Here is a 6,182-nt window from a genome sequence, read left to right on the forward strand (position 1 = left end):
AGATGAAGTGGAAATTGCCTGAGGATAGGGGTATTGAGACTGAGTCGAGTGATGAGGATGAGGAAGACACGACATGTTTTGAGGCCGATGCCTTGGAAAAGGCTACTTCTGATATAAAACGCATGGCATTGCTTCATCGTGGTCTATGTTCTTTTAATACCATTTGTGAGAATCTGCAGACTAGGCAGGTGAACATCCATCAAAATTTTGAGGACCTCAGTGCTAGTAACCAGGAGCTCCAGGCTAACATGGAGACCCTAGTCCAGCGAGATAAGGAGCGTGAGGAATCCATGAACGCATATATAGAGGGACAGAGGAAGTTCCAAGTCGAAGTTCTTCGACTCTTGCCACCTGATAGGGGTTCTTTTTCGGATACCTCTGTGAGGCATGAGCGTCGTCGGCGTAGGACAGACGACTCTGGCCCATCCTCGTCGCGTGCCTAGTTTTTGTTATGTTAAGACTAGTTTTCTTATTTTTCGTAGATTTTGTTTCCGAATTGTTAGTTAAGTAGTTAATATTCGGATTCTGTAATCGTTATTTCATTTTAATTTAATTTTAAGTTATTTTAGTTTTCGGCATATGCTATGTGTTGTATCGTGAATTCCACCCTTTCAACTTGTTTGGGGGTGGAATTATTTATTTAGAAATGCCTATAATCATATCCACGTATTTTGTTTTCGAATTTATTACCGGTTTGATTATGATTGAGTTATGTGAGAATGTTGCTATTTTGGTGTCGCTAGAATTAGCAAGTGATGTTTGGTGCAATCTCAAGGAGTCATATGTAGATGATTGCTATTTTCATTCTAGCCAAAAAGCTATTGGTTTGGTTTTGGAGTATGCCTCTTGTCTGTTTCTATTTTGGATTTAGAACTGTCCTATTCCATCCTGTTGCCTTAACTAGTTGGAAAACTTGTGGAACTTAGAAACTAGTTCTCTATAAATCCTTGGTGCACTCTCAACTTCACATCACACCTCTCACTTTGCATCTCTCACTTTGCCTTTGAATTTTTCACTTCATAGCACTCATCATACTCGGAGCGCGCACGCCCTCGATTTTGCCTAAACTCAGAGCGCATGTGCTAAAATCACTGGACATCAAGCAAGGCAAGAGCGTGCCCGCGCCCTTCCACAGCCAAACTTGAGCGCGCCCGCGCCCTGCACCTCATCAGCCACTTTCATTGTTTATTTTTTGTAGGTTCTTCTTAGGTTGTTTCCAACAGTTCTAGAGTATGTTATGTGATATGAAGCCTCCCCAGGTTATACCAGAGCAGTCCTTCAAAGATTTTCTTGGAAGCAAGACCTATGGAGGATGGTTCCGCGAAAGGATCGTGCAGTCAAGATGGCAGAATCTACTGGTAAGTCCTGATGACTTGTATTCACCTAAAATTACTGAATATTTCTATAATAATTCTGAGTTCTTTTATAGACCAGATGGAGAACAAGTGTTCTCTGTCATAGTTAATGATACGACAATAGATTTCAGCAAGCTTTTTGTTGCCTTTGCTGTGAAAATGCCTATGCATGTTCTTAAAACCTCATGGGGATATCTGACTAATAACGTATACCTTTATAACTATGAGTACTTTCACGAGACTTATGGGACAGGAATTTTTTGTATAGAGGACCGAGGGCAATATAACATAGCCCTTGGTAGCCTGTCCCTGAACGTAGGCACTACCATGTTTTTTATCATGATGAACATCTTAGGGGAGTGGCGGTTTTCTTTTGTGAATCATGCCGCTGGTGACGTTTTCCTTGCTTTAGCTGAGGGACATTTCTTATATGACATTCCTCAGGTTTTACTGGCTAGTCTAGCAATAGCTCATAGTATGAGGCATAAGTACCTTCTTATGCCCGTTTTAGTTTGCCGCATCATGCATTTCTTTTTCCCTGATTTTTGTACATGTTTTACGGATTGGGTTGGGGTTGAAATTATGAGACCCACCAATTGTATTGTTTGTGCATTTCGTGTTATGACTTGGCCGGGATGGAGGGTACACCCTCATTGGGTAGCTCCTTACACCCCATCAGACCAAGTAACGCTTGACAGATTAGCACGGGTTGATGATACAAGGAGAAAGGTTTGGCAAGTTATCATGGCATGGCAAGACACAAAAGAATCTCGCTGTTGTATTGAGGAGGAGGACGATGAGTAAATGCGGGATATGAGGTAAGTATGTTTTATTTTTGTTCTTGTCTGCTTATGTCTCAAGCAATTTATTTCTTGTTAACGCCATAACGGGTGGAACTCATATAGAGTTGCTTCTGTTTTTCTTTACATATATTAGTATGTTATAATTTGTTTTGCAGGTGTTCTTCAATTTTCATGCGTTTCCATGGTATTTCCTAACCTTCTTATTTTAATACTTTTAAGACAAAGCATGTTCTTGTTTGGGGGTGGCATAGAAACACCCGTAAATTAAGGCACCTATTAGGATAATATATGTATAATATGCACTTGTTTTATAGTAAAAAAATTTTAAAAAAAAATCATAAATATAAATAAAAAATTTATGCTATACACTTAGGAATATTGGTATTGTTTATTTCTCTATGATGATAATAGTCTAGATATTTCACATTAGCTCTTATATTTGAATAGTTTTTAGAAATTTAGGTTAATATGTAGATAATAATCATTGCATTTTTCTATAAATATATTGCATTAGTATCTATGATTGTTTGGCAATAAGTTTCTGAAATCTAGGCTAGAGTACTTATTCTACAAATCCTGTGAGAATATAGCCTCAAAGCCTTATATGAGTGAAATATTTGAGAAATGACACAAGGGAGAAGTAAATTCCGAATAGAGAAATCACACGTCCACTTGCTTGATAACTAAACCATATCCTAAGCGAGAATTTAGGCCATATTTGGATTGATATTGCCAGAAATTCAAACCTATATGAAATTATTTTCGTTAGTCGCCCCTCTGAGCCTTTCTTTAGCCTTTCGTAAACCGCAAATCCTTTACCCTTTTACAAAACAAAATAAAAATAAAAATCAGCTTACCCATTTTTGAACGAGTCTGAGAATAGAGAGGAAATGAAGAATAGGAAAGAAAAAGACTTGTGAAACTAAAGAATTTGTTAGTTGCTTCAAATAAGAAAAGAAAGTTTTCATCCAAAGAAAAGAAAAAAATAAAAAAAATAAAAAGTTAGAACTCCAAAAACAGAATCAAAGGAGTCAAAAGCCAAAAGAAAAAAAAAATGGCTAAGGATGGAAACAAAGTGTAGAAGTAAAGTAAAGAACAAGGTTTTCTCTAGTTACATAATATGAAGACTCTATTAACTCAGACTAGTTCTTTTTGAATATCCATTTCCTTCATTCTTAAACTATCACCTAATCCCCGCAACACCTAATAAAGACCTCTAGCTTAATTAGGAATAGGTTAGTGTGATAGTAAGTGGCAGATGTGTTTGATCGACTTCGGCTTCTTTGTGTGTCATTGAGATTGTAAGATAAAGTGTGCCCCATCCAAGACCGGAGTGAAAGCGAAAAGTTAGTGAAAAAAAAATCAGAGTGCTTTTTGTCTTGACATATATGTGAGGACCTACTTAAGGACGCTATTCCAAAGTTTCAGAGCGGACATGTTATTGCATTTCATAGCATAGTTCATTGTGTATATATTTATTCGTAGATGATTGATTATTATGCACGTATTAGCTTAGATTTCGACTTGATTATTCTGTATTCATTACTAGTAAGATGTATAGATATCTGGGAATAAAGTAGGAAACAATAATTTTATTTCTTAGTCATTGTAGTATAGATGAAGTTTGTGAGTATCTTCGTTGGAAAACTCTCACGAGGCTATAACTCGTCCACTAAGAAATTCCTAGTTGTTTAAGGCCTTGTTGCATATGGTCAATGCAATCGCACTTGGCGAAAAGAGATTAGTTAGAACTCTATTTTTGGTCACTTATATTAATTTCTCATGTTTGCTTGAGGATAAGCAAAATGCTGTTTGGGGGTGGTTTGATAAGAGCCCAAAACTGTAGTTTTAACCCCTTAGTATCATTACATTTAAACCAATTATGTGTATAATAAATATGAGTTAGTACTGTTTACGTGCGTTTATGTATTTCAGGCATTGGAGTCAAATATATGAAGAAACATGTCACTTTTGCGAGATAAAGGAGCAAATGTTGGTTGCTAAGAAGTTCCATGATTAAAGGCCAAGATTCAAGGAGAAAAAGCTTTTTTAAAGCCCGGTCAAAGCTGAAAAGTCAAAGTCAACGCGGGCAGAAATAAAGCATAAAAGTCAACAGAACTTTTGCAGGCCGTATCTTTGGACTCGAACTTCAGAATTGAGCCTATTATATGTTAAAACGACCGTCTCGAAAAGAGCTTTCTAACGGTCTAGGCCTTTACCAAATCAGAGGAGCATAGATGGACAAAAAGTCTGTTGTAGTAATTTCCATCAGAGAAACCCTTTTTGGACTTATGTAATTAGGTTTTGGACTTGATTTAAGGGCCCAAAACATGGCTCCAAAGCCTATGCACAAAAATGTAGACCTAGCATCTCTTTTATAAAGAGGACTAAGGCATAACTCAAAATATACTTAGACCTAGACATAGATATACTTAGACCTAGACATAGAGATACTTGGACTTAGATAGATATAATTAATTAGAGCTAAATAATTAGATTTTAGACTAAGTTATTAGTTTAAACCTTAGCTAATTATTGTTCTTCAGTATTCATTACATTAATAAAAGTTCATTATTGTTCTTCATTATGTCTCCTTCTTATATATCTGTTTATAATAATCTAATGACATCTAACTAAACCTCCATTAGAGGGGTTTAATGAAGCTTGATGAAGACTTGATATGTTAGTTAGAATTTTTGTTTGTTAAGAGTTTCACTCTAGAAGGATAATTGATTCGCCATGAGAATGTGTTGGACTTTCTCACATGCTAATTATTAGTTGGCAGAGATTGTCATGAGTAATTAGGGATCAACACTTAATCTTAATTGATTAGAACTGCAATAATCGACACTAGCATATTAGGAATACATCAAGTGGATTCGAATCTCCTTAATCCCTTCTCCATATTCCCATTTCAATACTCTATTATCATAGTATAAGTTAAACATCTTATTTAAGTTCAATTTCCATATTAGTGTAATTCAATTCATTACTCTCTCAACTGTTTTGTTAGTAGTGATTAAACTAGCGGAAACTTACGTTTAAAGGACTAGGAGTAGAACGAATTCTGTACTCCATTTATTGCATGATTCAAGATAGTAGATAACTTTGATAATCTAGAATGCAATTACTATTAGGTTTACTTCTGTTTAAGTTCAATTAGTTAAGTAGGAGTAAACCTAAGTTTAAGTTCAGCCTTATTCACGCAGACTGATCGAACTTCTTTTCCTCCTCATGTGAGGGATAACTCCAACAGACTTATACGCATGCACATAAGAGGATAGGTTTTCCTATATAAGATCAAACCAAAACAAAATAAGATCTGAGTTGTACCAAAACCTAAAAGATGTCGTTATTGCCGGAGACACAATACCAACATCTGTAGGAAAGAGGGTAGTTTTACCGTCAACATTCACAGGAGGACCACGATATATGGTACAAAATTATCAAGATGCGCTCGCCATCTATAGATTTACAGGATCACCTGACCTTTTCATCACTTTTACATGCAACCAGAAATGGCCAGAAATTGAAGAGTTCACAAAGAAAACTGGGCAAACAGCAAAAAATAGAGACGAAATAGTAGCTCGGGCTTTCAAAATCAAATTGGATGAACTAATGGATGATTTGTGCAAAAGAAAACACTTTGGAAAAGTCTAGGCAGGTAATATCACTTTGAAATTTATGTTTTACTAAATCTATTTTAGCTTATTTAGGACTACTTACAACATGATTTTGTATTTTGCTTCTTGCTACATAAAAATCGATTTATAAATTATGTTAGCACCAAAAGAATACTTAACAGTAAACTATATAGTGATTGTAAGGATATCAAGAACGACACAAACAAAACAATGTTCTATAATTTGGCAACATAATTAATCAAGAGCAGAAAATGGATGTACCAGTTACTTGAACAAAGGCTATGGTGTCCCTATTTTGTGGCCCTTAGGTAGAGTATCCCAGCATCTTTCTTGCCCTGTCCAATTCTCCTTTTCCATCTTGAAGTGAAATTTTAGGAGGT

Source organism: Coptis chinensis, chromosome 2 (genome assembly GCF_015680905.1).
Source record: "Coptis chinensis isolate HL-2020 chromosome 2, ASM1568090v1, whole genome shotgun sequence".
Taxonomy (NCBI): Eukaryota; Viridiplantae; Streptophyta; class Magnoliopsida; order Ranunculales; family Ranunculaceae; genus Coptis; species Coptis chinensis.